This window comes from Notamacropus eugenii, chromosome 1, assembly GCF_028372415.1.
Source record: "Notamacropus eugenii isolate mMacEug1 chromosome 1, mMacEug1.pri_v2, whole genome shotgun sequence".
Classification (NCBI taxonomy): Eukaryota; Metazoa; Chordata; class Mammalia; order Diprotodontia; family Macropodidae; genus Notamacropus; species Notamacropus eugenii.
In genome coordinates, this window is record NC_092872.1 from 395,219,876 (window position 1) to 395,237,954 (window position 18,079).

At 35.4% G+C, this 18,079-nt stretch overlaps 1 long non-coding RNA gene across 3 annotated transcripts in view; it reads left to right on the forward strand.

The window, feature by feature from the left end:
- LOC140518609 (uncharacterized) overlaps nt 1-18,079 on the forward strand; it is a 321,838-nt gene that overhangs the window by 46,447 nt on the left and 257,312 nt on the right. The window contains exon 1 of one of the 3 annotated variants that reach the window (XR_011971964.1): nt 4,396-4,494. The exons of the other annotated variants lie outside the window; for them this stretch is intronic. This is a non-coding gene — a long non-coding RNA (uncharacterized lncRNA). Of the gene's footprint in view, nt 1-4,395; nt 4,495-18,079 lie in introns of those variants that run through there. 3 annotated transcript variants of the gene reach the window in all.

Here is an 18,079-nt window from a genome sequence, read left to right on the forward strand (position 1 = left end):
CTTCTCAACGGTGAGGGATTGGGGAGGGGAAAAGGGAGAGATTTTGAAACTCAAAGTTTTAAAAATGAATGTTAAAATTGTTTTTACGTGTAACTGAAGAAAATAAAATACTAAATAAATTTAAAGGAAAAGAAAAAAAATCTTGAACAACTTATTGAGAATTTTCTTCCTCCTCTTCTACACGTTCATAGCACACTGGAGGCAGATCAAATCTCCAGAGATAAAATCCCTCCAAGAAATGCAGTTTCATGTGTTTGTAAGAAGAGTAAACAGTTTAACACAGCAGCACAAGACTTGGGTGAGGAGCCCTTGAAAATTCTGAGACCAGAGAACACAGCAATGTTGAAGGCCTCTAGTTTACCTTCCCCAAGTCATGTTTTGCTGTTTGGAAAGTCTTCAGTCACTGAAGGAATAAACAGAGGACTATATATTTAACCTCTACAGATTTAATCTATCTCCAGGGTAGCACACCTGCATGCCTGTTGTGGTCATCTTCTTCCCTTCCATTCTTTGCAGTAGAATATAAATTGTTTTAGGAACCTGTTTTTATCCCCACCGTTAAGCATATAATAATTTAAACAGCGAACACTTAATAAGCTTGTATGTTGAAGTGAAGCCAAAATAAATGCAAAGAGCATTTTTTCTCATCTGATTCCTGTTTCTTTCCTTCTTTACTCCCCTGCTACAGTCATATTCTTGCTTTGGTTTATTTAATAAGTCATGCCGAGTTCTAGTTGAAGTACACTTTTAGTGCTGCCAGAACCCACCTCTTTTTTTCCTCCTGATTTTCCTTAAATCACCCTGCAGGTTGTTAAAACCTTTCTGTAACTCCCCAGACAGAGTACGCTAACTTATAGTTTGAATTTTCCAAAGGAGCTGTCATGATCTGTTGAGTCAATGATCCGTTAATGGCACCTGAATTCTCATCTCTCTGCCAGCATCAGCTGTGCTTCTTTTCACTCCTAGTCCATAGAGTATGCAGGTGCATTTTAAGGAGCACCCAAATCAGCCATTAAGGTCACTTTTATTAGTGGCTTCTGCTTACAAAACAGTACTCTGGGGAAGCATCATTCAGCTTGGGTGAAACTCTGACAGCTCTAAGGAGATTCACACTACTACTCCTCCTAATCAGCCAAAAGTGTAGTAGAAAAAAAAAATGCAAACCCAAATCCTCTTTCTTTACAGAGAAAACGGATTATATCCTTTATTAAACATACAGGAAAGATTTTTTTTGTTTAAATTATTTTTATTTCATTAAATAATTCCCAATTACAAGTAAAAAACTATTTTAGCACTCATTTAAAAAATTGATATCCAATCTCTCTCTCCCTCCTACTCTTCCCTCAAGTCATACTAAAATTTACATATTAACTTTGATGTGAAAGAAATATAATATAACAATAAAACCCAGAATTTTTAATGGATGCTTCATTCTGCATTCAGAATTCATCAGTTTTCTCTCTCTAGATGTGAATAGCACTTTTTGACCATAGGTCCTTTGGAATTGTCTTGGATCATTGTCTTAATCAGAATAGCCAATTCTTTCACAGATGATCATCCTTATAATATTATCGTTACTGTTTACAATGTTCCCTTGGTTTTGCTAACTTTACTTTGCATAAATTCAAACAAGTCTTCACAGATTTTTCTGAAATCATTCTGCTCATTATTTCTCATAGCAAAATAATATTCCATAGCAATCATATGCTATCATTTGTTCAGTGATTCACCAATTGGTAGTCATTCCCTCTATTTCCAATTATTTGTCAAAACAAAAATGCTACTATAAATATTTTTTGTACAAATGGGTCCTTTTACCTGTTCTTTGATATCTTTGGGATATATACCTCGTAGTTGTATTGGTGGGTCAGATGGTATGTACAGTTTTAGCATACAGTTGAGCATAATTTCAAATTGTTATTCAGAATAGTTTGAGCTATTTCACAATTCCACCAACAATGCATCAGTCTCCCAATTTCTTCCACATTCCCTCCAACATTATCATTTTTCTTTTCTGTCATGTTAGCCAATCTGATTAGTGTAAATGGTACTTCAGAGTAGTTTTAAATTACTTTTCTCTAACCAGCATTGATTTAGAACATTTTTTATGTGACTTTTGATAAGTTTCATATTTTCTTCTGAAAACTGCTTGTACATATCCTTTGATCATTTATCAATTGGGGAATGGCATATATTTTTTGTAAATTTGGTTCAGTTCCCTAGATATTTTAAAAAGTGATGCCTTTATCAGACAAATTTGATATAAACACTTTTTCCCCATTTTCCTGCTTTCCTTCTAATCTTGGTTATATTAGGTTTTTTTTTGTATGAAGAAGTTTTTGTTTTAATGTCATATAAAAATTATCTATTTTAGTTTTTCTAATCTCCACTATCTTTTGTTTGTTGAAAGTTTCTTCCCTTATCCATAGATCTGAAAAGTACATTTTCTCATGCTCCTGTAATTTACTTATGCTATCACCCTTTATATCTAAATCATTTAACCATGTTGTCCTTATCTTTGTAGATGGTATGAGATGTTGATCTATGCCTCACTTCTGCCAAACTAATTTCCAGTTTTTCCAGCAATTTTTGTCAAATGTTGAGTTCTTATCCCAAAGCTTAGATCTTTGAGTTAGATTAATATGATTATTCACTGCTGTGTATTGTATAACTGATTCTTTGGGATTAAAATCAATATTGTTCTTCAGGGTCTCTGATCTCTTGGGACTTGAAGTGATATTTCCTCTCAGTGCTTCCACTCCCTCTTGACTGCAAATGCTCCTCTCTGCCTTTGAACTATGACCCGTGTACAGAGTAACAATAATGTTATTGGATGAAAAACTGTGAATGATTTAGCTATTCTCAACAATACAATGATCTTTGAAAATTCTAAAGGACTTATGATGAAAAATGAATGCTATACACCTTCAGAGAAAGAACTGATGGCATCTGAGTGCAGTTTGAAATGTATTGTTTTTACTTTATTTTTACTTTTTGGGTCTGTGTTTTCTTTTGCAGCATGGATAGTATTGAAATATGCTTTCTATGACTGTACATGTAGAATCAATATCAAATTATATGCCTTCTCAAAACAAAACAAAAAAAAAACCAAACACTCTCTCTCTCTCTCTCTGTCTCTCTCTCTCTGTCTCTCTCTCTCTGTCTCTCTCTCTGTCTCTCTCTTTCTCTCTCTTTCTCTCTCTCTCTCTCTCTGTCTCTCTCTCTCTCTCTCTGTCTCTCTCTCTGTCTCTCTCTCTCTGTCTCTCTCTCTCTCTCTCTCTCTCTCTCTCTCTCTCTCTCTCTCTCTCTCCACCCTCCTCCTCCCCCTTACTCTCTCTGACTTGGGAACTCTACTACTGCTGGGCCCAGCACATACTCTCTAGTCTGGTGTTTCATTCCAGTAGACTATGGACCAGTCTCCACCCCTACTGCCCCCGCAGGAATCTTTTTAACCTCCCAAATTATCTTGAGCTAGAAGAATGTCTCACTGACCTTTTGTTGCTTTGCCACTCTGGAGTATGGTTTGAGGCATTATTTTAAAGTTGTTTGGAGGGGAATGTTGAGAGGACTCAATTGAATGCTTTCTCTATTTTGCGATCTCATCTCTGCCCTGGGAGTCAGAAAAGGGTTTTAAACTAGTTGCCATCAGAACATAAAAAAAAGCAAAGCTCTTCCTTGCACTAAATTGAATTCTTTTGAATACTTGCCATAGTTTCTTTGCTGAAAAAGTCCAATCACAGGGTCTCTAGATATAATAAAAAGCAAAACAATGGTAGGTACATAATATCATGTTCATCTTCTCCTGAAGATTCTTTTAATAACCTTACTGAAGATGGGCTTACTTTCCAAAGCAGTAATTTTATACATCTGTGCAATATAGCAAATAAAGGAAAAAGTAATAGCAAGACTGTACCTAGTGTAAGGACTTTTTCTGTTTGAACCCCACTGACAAATAAAGGTGATAAGAATAAAGTAATAATGACAATAGTATGAATAAATTCATTATGAAAGACAAATAGATCAGTATTATCTAAAACAAGCTTCTTTGAAATCTCCCTTCAGGATGATTAAGCTTCAGGAAAAAGCAAGCAGGTGTTATGTCTCCTAGGTGGTTTGACTTCATTAGTCTTAAAAGGATTCAAGGAGCATTTGAATTTACCTCATAAACATAAGAGGTCCAGTTAGTTCCTGAAATGCTTCAAAAAGGAGAAAGTGGTTCTTTTAGGGGAAAGGAAGGAAAGAACTGGTCCTTTCTGGGAAATGGCATTTTGAGTGAGAAGGGTTTTTAAAAGTAAGACACAGTAGTGATTGAAGTTTTTGTTGCTGGTGCTAATAAGCTGAATGTGGGGAGGAGAATCCAATCGAGGATGCAGTACAGGTGAAGGTAACTAGGACAAAGAAAACTTTTGAAAATCTCACAGAACGGGGTAAGCAGGGGTTCTTCTTCAGACACCTAAGTGGGTGAGAGAACCTTCTGGGGACAAGGAAACCAAAGTGAGTGCTCCACTGGCAGGTGGCTGGCTGAGGTGGGAAGAGAAAAATAGGGCAGAATAAGAAAGGGAATAAAGGGGACACATTTTATGGACTCTTCTATGTCCCTAAAATTCATGAATTCCAAAGGGGAGAAATTTATAATCCTCCTCAAAGGCATTTGTTTATTTGTGTGAATCTTAGTCATACATAAATGTTGTTTGTTCTATGGTCCACCCTTATGCATAGTTGATAAATCATTCCTCCTAAAGTCTGGCCATGTTCATTAGATTTGCCTCTTGTAATCCTTAGCTCTCTTTGCAAATTTACCCCAAATTTACCTCTCCCCTATAAGCTTCCCCCCAAAATATCACTTTGTATTTATTTATTAACTTATCAATCCTCATATCTCTCTGGGGGTAATACGTGAATCAATGCTCTCATAAAGATCAAATAAGATAATGCCTGTATAGCACTCAGTGAAGATCAAAATACAACAAAAATTCACCTGTTTCAAGGGTTCAAAGGGCTAGAACCCAAGACTTTTTACTCCAAATCTAGACCAATACCCATTATACTACATTGGGTTAGAAACAGAAAACCTCCTTATAATCTAACTTTTATCACCAATAATTTTATGTGAGGATGGTGTCTTTTATTTATTTAATAGACTAAATATGGTCTATATTCAATTCTCTTAACTCTGAAATGACTTGGAATTTCATAGCTGCCTGATTATACTTAGAATGTATTCCAAACCCCTGGGGCGGTATGAAATAGAAAAGTGAAGTTTTCTCCCCTACTCCTCCTTTTTTATGCTTAGATTTAAGTCAATGGAGTAGAGAGAAATATATAGATTATTAAAAGAGGAGGTAAATAAGCCTTTATAAGGGCTTATAAATAAACCATCAAGCTGTCATTTATGATGTAAATTTGAGGATGCTAGTGATTAGCAGGTATTTGTAAATGTTTTGATTTATGGAAGAATAGCCTCTGGTGATGCAAATGAAAGCCTCCTTTATTTCTAGAATGTGTTGTTACAAAAAAAGTATTCAATGCAAAACAAGCATTACTGTTAGATGATATTCACTTCATTTTTTAAAAGTCTGTCTTCATTTTGCCTTTGCATAAACATTGTTCATGGTACTCAATTGGTAAGAAAAATAACAATTATTTTTAAATTAGTTGTAAATGTTTCACTTGTAGAAAAGAGATGTGAGATAAAATGTTTTCATATTTAGGAAGTTAGGATCACTCTCCCAAATGAATTTGGGCTTTTTATAATACTTATCTGATTATAAATTAACTAACCATCTTTAAATATCCATTATAACTGATATTCAAGATCACGATTAACATTAACTTACTGTTAATAACATTGCTATTTCTTTTTTTTGTTCCTGTATTTTTTGTGTGTGGGATTTCATCAGTGTGGAGAGCTCTCTGCGAGGTTTCATACGGGGAGGATATTGGCAACCAATGTATATTGGCCATTATTGTTTGACATTGATGAAAAAAGAAATGATTAAGTCCTTCCTATATGAAATATATTGTCTTGAAGAAACAAACTCAGAAGTAAAGACAGTTTCTCTTTTTCCCATTTTAATTGGGATACTGGACACAAGGTAACCAGAGAGGGTCACTTTGTTTTAGAAAGTTATAGAAAAAATGAGGAAGAAATATTGAATTTGCCCTTCCATGAACAGTAGCAGAGTTGAACTCATCATAGTTTGTGACTCTAGTATTAGAAGGAGGAGACAGAGCAATTGAACAGACTGTGGAAGAGGCATTCAAAGAGTAGAGATTAAAAACATATAAAGTATTGTTTAGAGGCTAGGAAGTTTAAATGGCTTGCTGAATATCACACGACCAGCATGTGCCAAAAGCAGGACTTGATCTAAAGAATTCCTGATTTTGAGTACAACATGGTATGTATTCCATCATTCAATAAACATTCATTAAATGCCTACTCTCTGCCTGGCACTGTGCTAACCTCTGGTAATATAAAAAGTAGCAGAAGATAGTTCTTAAAGAGCTTAGAATATAATGGAGAGAAAATTGCAGACAAGTATATACAAAGAAAGCTACATTCAGAATTAATAGGAAATAATGTGAGAGGATTCTAGGAAGATGGCTAAGTCACAAAACTTTTAACTCTGAAATGAACAAAAGTTGGTGTGGAAGTTATCATCCTAAGACAATCTAAGAAATTCCCAGGAGAGACCTGACCTTCCAGTGTGGAGGTTTGAGCCTGAGGGAAGTACAAACACCTCCAGCTGACTGCAGAATCAATAAACAACAAACCTTGGAGGCAGTCAGTCTCTGAAACTTTCACCTCACTGACACCTCAGAAGTCTAAGTAGGAGAAGATTGAAGGACCCTACACTATCAAGTGATGCCAAGCACAGCTGGTTTAAAAACCAGACTAGTACTTTCCAGGTCATGACTGCAGGAGAGAAGGAGATAGAGCATATCTGATGAGTTCAGTAGCAGAGGGGCAGGAACCCTGCTTGCTTTGGGCACTAGAAGGAGAGCAGGGTCCCTGCTTTTACTTCCATGGCAGAGGGGACAGTTGTAGTTTGCAACCACTGGAGGGACAAGCAGGGAGCAAGAACATTTCTGTCACAGCATATCTCCTGCCCCTAACTATGATTGGGGAATGGAGAAGAGAGCCTAAGGTTGGGCACAGTGAAAGACCTCAGAAAATAACAGTAAGAAGGAACTAAGGCTTTGGGCATCATTCCTGACACCTTGGGACTAAAACTTGATTATAACAATAGCTGCTAAAATCAAAAAAAGACAAAAATAAAAAGATCAAGCAAAGAAGAAAGAACCTCACCATAGACAGCTACTAAGGGGATAGGGAAGATCAGGGTTCATATAAAGAGGAAGATAGTGGAAATAACAAGCAACTTCTTTTTCTATGGGAAACATCAAATGATCCCACTCATAAAAAAGCTCCTAGAAGAACTTAAAAAGAACTTTAAAAATCAAGTGAGTGATACTGAGGAAAAATTAGGAAAAAATAATAACCCAAGAAAGTCAAGAAAATTATGAAAAGAGAGTTAGCCAACTAGACATAGAGAATCAACCACAAGGAAAAAAATAACTCGTTAAAAACTTGAATTGGGCAAGTGGAAGTTAATGGCATTCTAAGACACCAAAAAAATTTTTAAAAAATTGAATAATAGAAAAGAATGTGAAACATATCAACAGAAAAAGAACTGACCTAGAGAATAGATTGAGAAGAAATAATATAAGAATAGATGGACTACCTGAAAGATACAAAAGAACCTTGACAAAATATTACAGAAAAGAATCAAAGAAAATGCCCAGAAGTTCTAGGAAAAGCAGATGAAGATATAGAAAAAAACTTACCAATCACCACCTAAAAGAGATCCTGTGGGAAAAATTACAGGAATACCATAGCCTAGTTTCAAAGCTCATAGGTTATGGACAAATTATTGCAAGCAACAAGGATAAAATATAAATAAACAAATATACAAATAAATAAATAAGATTTATTTTTCAGTTCTCAACATTCACTTCCACAAGAATTTGGATTCAAATTTTTCTCCCCATCTCTCTCCATCCTCCACCCCAGGACAGCATGTACCCCATCCACCCCTTCCTCCAGTCTGTTCTCCCTTCTATTACACACCCTTCTTCTATCCCCCTTCCCCTCTATTTTCCTCTAGGGCAAAATAGATTTCTATACTCCATTACCTGTATAGCTTAATTTCCAGTACAATGAGCTTTTGAACCTCCTTTTCCATTTGGATAATTCTGCTTTTTAAAGCATTCTCCTCATTGGCTTTTTGGACTTTTTTTCTAAAGGTGTTATTTTCTTCAGCATTTTGGGGAGGGTCTACTTTAGTAAGCTGTTGACTCACTTTTCAGGATTTTCTTGCATTGCTATCATTTCTCTTCCTGATTTTTCCTCTACCTCTCTTACTTGATTTTCAAAATCCTCTTTGAGCTCTTCCATGGCCTGAGACAATTGCATAAATATTTTTGGATATTTGGGATGCCTTGACTTTGATGTCTTCTTCTGATAGTATGCTTTGTTCTTTCTCATCCAAAAGGACAGAAAAAAATACCTGTTCACCAAGAACTATAGTTCTTATTTTTTCCCCTTTGGAGGCATTTTCCCAGCCAGTTACTTGACTTTTGAGTCCTTTGTCAAGTGGAGGATATACTCTAGGGACCTCAGTTCTCAGTTCCTCCAAGGTGGAACAATCAAGGTAGAGGAGTTTACTCCTCTCCTAGTCTGTGCTCTGGTCTGGGAGTAACCACAAGCACTCTTTTCTGCCCAGGATTTGTCAGTACGTTTACTTCTCCAGAGCCTCCATCAGTTCTACCACATCAGTACTCCTCCTCACCTCAAGGTTGCCACTCAGGACTAAGACCCAGATTACATTCTCACTTCCCCCAGGGTCTCTAGTCTGAGGGCTCTGAAAATGAATGCTGCTACCACAGTGTCTGCCGCTGCCCTGGGGCCAGGGCCAGGGCTGGGGGATGATGGGCAAGGGGGGGGGGGGCGGCGCTGCACTGGAGTCAGACCTGGTTCACTTCTCACACAGGTGAAAGACCTTTCTCACTGACCTTTGAAGCTGTCTTTCATGTTTGAGGGTTGAGAAATCTAGAAACCACAGGTGCTACCCCTAATTTCACACTCTGAAGACTACTCTAGTCCTGTCTGTGCCTGGGGGACCCAGTATGGGCTGCTCTCTGCTCTAACCAGGACATGATAGACCCTTCCTCTCAGCCTTCCAGGCTGTCTTGAGTTGGAAATCTCTTTCCATCTATCATTTTGTAGCTTCTGGTGCTCTAGAATTTATTTAGAGTCATTTTTACAAGTATTTTATGGGCTGTGAGGGGAGAGAGTTTCTACATGTCCATCCTTCTACTCTACCATCTTGGCTCTGCCCCTAGCAGTTATTTATATTGAGGGACTCTAGGTCTTGGAATACTATATTTCATAGAACAAAAGAGCTGGAGTTACAAACAATAGTAATTTACCCAGCAAAGCTAATTATAATCTTGAATGGAAAAAAAAAAGGAAATTTAATCAACTGAAATACTTTTAGGTATTTGTGAGAAAAATAGCAGAAGTTAATGAAAAATTTGAAATATAGGATCCAGGAGAAATATAAGGTAAACATTTTTTTTTTAAATTTTTTTTTTAATTTTTTTTATTTTTTTAATGTTTAACAATCACTGCCATACAATTGCAATTTTATCCCTCCCCACCCACCCCCCACTACCTCCCTCCCTCCCCACGACTGCATACAATTCTGTATAGATTCTACATATACTTTCCTATTGAGTATATTTTCACTATAGTCATGCTATGTAGTCAGACTAAGATAAATGAAAGAATCCGTATAACAAATCAGAACATGATACACAAACAGATACACATACACAAACATGATCTGCTACATTATGTGAGTGACTTCCATATTTCTCTCTCTGAGTGTGGAAGGCATTTTGCCTTGAGGTCCACCATTGGGATTTTTTTTTTTTTCAGAAGTTCTTGTGTTATTACAAAAATCTAAGTCTACCAGAAAAAACTCTCACACACTGTGGTTGTTGCTGTGCATAAAGTTCTCCTGGTTCTGCTCCTTTCACTCAGCATCAGGTCATATAAGTCCTTCCAGGCCTCTCTGAAGTCTTCTTGTTCTTCATTTCTTATGGCACAATAGTACTCCATTACATTCATATACCATAATTTATTCAGCCATTCCCCAATTGATGGACATCCCCTTGACTTCCAGTTTTTGGCAACTACATAGAGTGCTGCTATAAATATTTTTGTACATGTGGGACCCTTTCCCATTTTTATGATCTCTTGGGGATATAGTCCTAGTAGCGATATTGCTGGGTCAAAGGGTATGCACATTTTTGTAGCCCTTTGGGCATAGTTCCAAATTGCTCTCCAGAATGGTTGGATGCGCTCACAGCTCCACCAACAATGAATTAGTGTTCCAACTCTCCCACATCCTCTCCAGCATTTATCATTTTCTTGTTCTGTCATGTTTGCCAATCTTATAGGTGTGATGTGGTACCTCAGAGTTGTTTTGATTTGCATCTCTCTAACCAATAGTGATTTAGAGCATTTTTTCATATGATTATAGATAGCTTTAATTTCTTCCTCTGAAAATTGCCTGTTCATATCCTTTGACCTAAGGTAAACATTAAAGACCAATTATAAGAGACTCAATGAGGTCTAATTTTTTACTTTTTGTACATCAACATGTTAGTACTCATGACTATTAGCATTATTTGGGCAGTTTGAAAGAAAGACTTGGGCTGAGCTGTATATGAGGTGGTTAATTCTAAAAAAAGATAGGGAGAGGACTACTTATCTCATACAAATGTGACATAAAAGGAAGAAGCTAGGAGGGGTAGTGATGGAACCATATTCTCATTGGGAATGTGTTAAAGAAAAAACAACATGTGTGTATGTATATGTGTGTCTATATCTATATCTATATATATGGTATGTATGCATGTATAAAAGAAAGAAATAAGAGGGCAAGGGGAGAAGATAAGGGAAGGACTCTAAGAAGGGTAAGTTAAGGAATAGAAGGGTAAAGTAGTAGGCTGAAGTAAATTAGAAGAGTGAGGAGGGATAGGATAAATAGGGTGAGAAGGAGAGTGAGGAAAAATAGGAAGGAAGATATGATGTAACAAATTACTATAGCTGAGAATGTCAACGGGATGCATTTACCCATAAAATGAAAATGGATAACACATTAAATATTTGAATTCAACAGTATCTTGCTTTCAGGAAACAATCAAAAAACAAGAGATTCACACAAAGATAAAATAAAGGGCAGGATAGAATTTATCATGTTAAAAAAAAGCAAGGGTAGTAATAATGATCATTTCAGAAAGCAAAACTAAAACAGACTTAATCAAAAGAGAGAAACTGGAAAACTATACTACCTGTCAGCAGTATTATTCAATATTGTTTTAGACCATTTGAAATAACTAGACCATGTAAAATACCTGAGAGTATACCTGCCAAAACAGACAGAGAAACTATATGAACTGAAACATAAGATACTTTTTATACAAATAAGGTGAGATCTAAATAATTTTTATTATAATCTAAGTAATATTTATTGTTCATAGGTAGATAAAGCAAACACAATTTTTAAATGACAATTTTACCTAATTGATTTATACAATGCCCTCCCAATTAAATTACTGGAGGGAAAATTTTACTGAGTTAGAAAAAGTAATATCAAAATCATTAGGAAGAACAAAATGTCAGAAATTTCAAAGAAACCAGGGGAAAAAATATGTAAAGAAAGAGATTCAGTAGTAGCTTAAACTATATAATACAGTGAGAACATTGTTGAAATGTAAAATGGATAATTTCAACTATTTTACATGAAAGTTTTCTTGTAAAAATAAAACCAGTATAGCCAAGAATTGAAGGAACACAGAAAGCTGGGGCGGGGGTATCTTTAATGGACAATTTCTCAGATGGGGATGATTGTGTTGAAATATTACTGTGGTGTAGGAAATGATGAGCTGGTTAATTTTGAAAAACACAGAAAGACTTGGACCTATAAAGGAAGAGTCTATCCACCTTTGGAAAAAAGATCACAAGTGGAAATATGCATAGTGTGCTCTTAAATATATATGTGTAGTATATATATGTGCATGTTTATAGATATGTATATATACATACATACATACATGTACATACATACCACACACACATACGTAGTGGTGTGGGGTGATAGAGTGGAAAGGGAAAAAATAAAGTTGAAGGTGCACATCAGAGAACAAAAGAAAACCTACAAGGAAGTAAAGGAAAGCTGGGTAGATTGGAAAACAATGTGTAGAATTATTATATAGGCTATCTTGAAATAGAAATTTGTTGTTTTATACTGAATCATCTCATCTTCTGCGGTGTACATGGTGATTTGTTTTCTTGTGTCATTTTGCATTTAAGTTTAAAATAAATTTTAAAATTACCAAAAAATAGGAAATAATCAACAGAGGGAAGGTACTGGAATTAAAAAAAGGCTTAGGGAAGGTGTACTGTTGATAGTAGGATTATAGCTGGGACTTACTTAAAGGAAGCCAGGAAGGCCAATTGTAAGAGCAGAAGCAGGAAAGCATTTCAGGTACAAGAGACAGCCAGAAAGAATGCCTTGAGTAGAGAAATGGAACAGCCAGCAGGTCAGTGTAGGAGCAAAGAATTTGTGTTTGCAAGTAAGGTATAAGAAGACTGGAAATGTAGGAGGGGGTAGGTTATAAAGGGCCCTGAATGCCTATAGAGCATTAGGTATTTGTTCCTGGAGGCTATTGGAAATCATGACCTAAGTATATTGAGTGGAGGTATAGGGATGGCTTAATTGAACCTGTGCTTTAAGAAAATCACTTTAGTGGCTGTATGGAAGATAGAGTAGAGTGGGGAGAGACTTGAGGGAAGCAGACCTACTAACAGTCTATTGGAATAATTAAGGCATGAGGTGATGAAGTCCTGTACTAGAGTGGTGACAATGTCAAAAGACAATATGTTTGAGAGATGTCAAAATTGAAATAGACAGACCTTAGTAACAGCTTGAATATGGGGAGTGTGTTGTGTGTGTGTGTGTGTGTGTGTGTGTGTGTGAGAGAGAGAGAGAGAGAGAGAGAGAGAGAGAGAGAGAGAGAGAGAGAGAGAGAGAGAGAGAGAGAGAGAGAGAGAGAGAAAGAAATAATTAGAAATTCAAGATGACTCCTACTTAGTGAGCCTGAAGGACTCCTACTTAGTGAGCCTGAAGGACTGGAATGATGGTGCTGCCCTCTATAGTAATAGAGAAGTGGGGGAGTGTTTAGAGGGAAAGACAATGAGTCCTTTTTTGGACATATGAATTTAAGATGTGTCCAGGATATCTCTAGCATAGTACAGACATAAGATTTTTCACATAATCTTTCATAAAATATTAATTAAACATCTACTTGGTACTTTGAATGAGGTGATCTGGGTGGGATCTGGAAAATGAAAATAAATAATTCACATTCTTGCCTTTGAAAAGTGAATTATCTAATAGAAAATACAAGAAATGCATGGATGAAGTATAACCTAACCTACACAGTAAGTGTAAAGAATACTGCCAAATGAGAGATAAGGGAAAGCTTCATGATGGATCGATGTAGCATTTGAAGTAGTATAAAAATAAATTTTAAAGAAAAGAAGCATTTTTAAAAGTATTGTTACAAGTATTTTGTGGTTCAGTCATTTTTTTCAGTTATATTTAACCCTTGGTGACACCATTTGTTTGTTTTGTTTTGATTTTTGGCAAAGATACCGGAGTGGTTTGCCCTTTCTTTCTCTGGTTCATTTTACAGATGAGGAACTTTCTGAGTGTCACACAGCTAGTACATTGTTGAGACCAGATTTGAACTTGAGAAGATGAGTCTTTCTGGCTGCAGACCCTGTTCTGCATCCACTGCTCCACCTAGCTGCCCAAAAATATATAGTCACACAAAGCAAATTTCTCCATTAGTCATGTTCTAAAAGAAAGGAAGATTAAAAAAGAAAGAAAGAAAATGCTTCAATCTGTGCTCTCTCCATCAATTCTATATTGGGAAATGGTTGACATTTTTCATCATGAATCTTTTGGAAATGTGGTAGGTTATTGTGCTGAATCAGAATGCTGAAGTCTTTTAACATTGATTATCTTTACAATATTTCTATTACTGTATACATGGTTCATCTGTTTATGATCACTTGTCATCAGTTTAAACAGGTCTCCCTAGGTTTTTCTCAAATTATGCCCTTCATCTTTTCTTAAAGCATAGTAATATAGAATCACATTCATATATCATAGCTCATTCTGTCACTTCTCAAATGATTCCCTCAGTTTCCTATTCTTTGCCACCTCAGAGAGAGAGAGAGCTGTTATAAATATTTTTGTCCATATGAACCTTTTTTTCTTTGATCTTTTTGAAGTATAGCTCTAACAGTAGTATTGCTGGGTCACAGGGCATACCCATTTTGATAGCCTTTTGGGCAAAATTCCAAATTGCTTTCCTGAGCAACTGGACTAGTTCACAGCTCTGCAAATAGTGCATCAGTGTATGTATTTTCCCATACCCCAAAAGCATTTGTTCTTTTTCTTTTTCAGTCATCTTAGCCAGTCTCATTGGTGTGAGATTGTACTTTGGCAAGTTTTATTTTGCATTTCTTGAATTATTAGTTATTTAGAACATATTTTAAAACCACTATTGATAGGAACTTTTTAGGTATTAGCAAGTAGAGTTCTTGAGACTTAACTATTGAAAAAGTTCCTTTTGTACTAGCCTTTTCCATCAGTTTTCTGCCCATTGTTCTGGATATGGCACAACAGTATAAATATTTCTCAAACCTCATTTTTCTCATATTACTTTTCTTCTTAGAATCCTGGAATAACCATAAATGGATCTGAATCATATTCAAGCACTAGTATTTTAGATTGAACAGTTGCTTCCATAATTTCTATCACATTTCTGAATTCATTATCTGCTATAGGCTCTTTTATATAGGGACCAATGTTCTTTTATTTGACATGTATTCCCTTATCCTTCTTACGACTACTTCCTCTGATTTTAATACTATGTCAAGAATTCACATTTTCTTTTTTTATATATTTTATTTATTTTGTCAAATATTTCCCAATTATATGTAACAAACGTTTTAACACTCATTTAAAAAATTGGATTCCAAATTCTCTTTTTCATTCCTGTCCCTCTCACACCACTTGATAAAACAAACAATATGATATCAATCATACACGTGAAATCATTCAAAATATATTTTCCTATTAGTCATATTGTAAAAGAAAACACATGCAAAAATGAGAAAAATAAATAAAGTAAAAAAAGTGTGCTTCACTTTGCACTCAGAGTTTAGTTATCTCATTGGAGGTGGATAGCAATTGTCATTATGAGTCCTTTGGAATTTTCTTGGCTCATCATTTGGATCAGAGTAGCTAAGTGTTTCACAGTTGATCATCTTACAATATTGCTGTATGTACAGTGTTCTCCTGGTCCTGCTTGCTTCACTTTGCATCAGTTCATATGAATCTTCACAGATTTTTTATGAAACCTTCCTTCTCATTATTTCTTATAGCACAATAATAGTATATCATAATAATCATATACAACAACTTGTTCAGCCATTCTCCAGTTGGTGGGCATCCCTTCTATTTCTAATTATTTCTCATTTTAAACTGCTTGTTCAAATCCTTTTGCTATCAATTGGAAAATGACTTATTTTTTTTATAAATTTAGCTCAGTTTCATACATATTTGAGAAATGAGGACTTTATCAGAGAAACTTGTTATACAAACTTTTTCCCAGGTTTCACACAAAAAAAACCCCCATATTTTCCATTAAGTATTTCCAGATTAAACTGATTTAATCATAAAACATGAATTTTTGAGTATGTAAAATATTCTATGTACATTAGTCCATTTGATCTTCTCAGTAATATGTTCTACCACCCACTTAGAATTATTCTTCCTCCATCTGTGATTCTAATAATATGTTCATTATTTTAGTGCTACAATTATTTATATAGATCCTTATTTGTTTTTGAAGCTTATTTTTTACTGATAAATAATGGATTTGTCTGTAAATCAGGAAAACCTCAAAAGTTTCATGTAGGTGTGGAGGGGACTATGGATTCTTAAAATGATTTTAATGATCACCTAGTTCAAACCTCTTCATTTTATAGATGAGAAAAAAAATTTATCCAGGGAACTTAAATTCTTTGGTAAAAATCAAATTATTTATTAAGTGACAGAACTAGAATTCAAACTTAGGTGCTGTGATTTCAAATCTTTTGCCCTTTCCATTGTGTCATTTTTGCAAGTATAATAAGCTCTGGCTCTTTCTACTAAACTGGAAAGGTTTTAATTATACCCCTGGCAGCAGAGTGTAACTGCTAGCAAAGGGTCAAGCTAGCTAAGTATGGACAGGCTCATTGCCAGCCAATTGGCCATTAGGTTATGTCTTTCTAATTTCTTGTGCACAGATCACATACATCTCGCTATGTAGATCTATATAGATAGTTATACAAGCACATATATTTATATGTGCATATAACTATTTAGATGGTGCTACATTTCTATGTATGTTTCTATCTATCATACATTTATCTGTATGTATATATTATTGTTTCATGCTTTGATACTCTGTCCAGCACTGTCACTGCTGCATCATGTTCAGGAAATCCTAAGTTCTAGTTATTTGCCATCCTTTCCCTCCCAACACACATACACACACACACACCACATACACCACATACCCACCCCACACATACCACATGACCTCCCCACACTGCGCACATGCACACACACACACACACACACACACACACACACACACACACACACACACACACACACACGTTATATTGCTTATACTATTCCAGGTAATTTATTTAACTTTTTAGTACACCAAGTACTTCTCCAAGTTTCTAAGCTGGTAAGAAGCTGCTAGTCTCTTTTAGCAGAATTTCCTTATAGGTTTTTCCTTAAACCAATAGAATCTCAGTCCCATCTTGAGTAGTATATCCCCTTTCCCTATGCCATAGAATAGGGAGATAATAAAATAGTGTTTTTTAAGAAGAAACAGATATTAAGAAGGATCACTTTTAGACTACCTGAAAACTTTGCTTTAATGATGAGTACTAATAATAGGAGAGAATTACTAGATATATGAGATATTTGCTAACTGTAAATGAGTCAATACACTACTGAAGGACATATACATATTTGTTGACCTTCTTGTTATAGATTAAGTCAGAAAACATAAAGTAATCATAAAGAAAATTTATAATTCTTCCTGATTGGAAAGACCTTGGTTTGAGTCATTGCTTTATTTCTTATTCCTTGTGTCAACTCAAACAAGCTGCTAAACCTCTCTGGATATCAATTATTTTCATTTAATTAAATCAAAGGAGTCTTAACCTGGAGTTTGCATGTAGTTTTCATGGAGGCATGAGTAGTGTTTCAAATTATATTTCAAAGAAATAGATTTCCTTTGTAACCCTTTGCATTATTATTGTGGCTGTTGATGTGGTTGCTGTTGTTATGATTACTATCCATTTAAAGACATTTATTGTTCTGAGAAAAGATCCACAGTTTTCACAGAACTACCAAATGGTTTCCTAAACAAGAAAAAAATGTTAAGAACCCACTGGACAAGATAATTGCTCAAATCTCCTCAATTAGTTCAATGTTTCTATAATCATAGAGAGATCTGATTACAGAAATGGCATTTACAGGTTTTGATAACAGACAGATTGTTAGAAATGAGAAAGATTGAAGGGTCCAAGACAGCACCACAATTTCAGTCATGAGAGACAGTCACCCCTGACAGAAATAGTGAATTTAGAAAGAGGAATAGATTTAGTGGGGAAAGATAATAAGCTATATTTTGAAAGAGTTGATCTTGAAGTGTTAGTGGTGTAAGAAGGTGAAGTTGTTCTGTAGATCATTGGAGATTCAGATCAAGAGTTCAAGAAAAAACATCAGGGTTGGGAGAAAAGATTTGACAATTCTCCCTGAAGAGATGTTCATCAAAGCCGTAGGAATAAATGGAATTGTCCAGA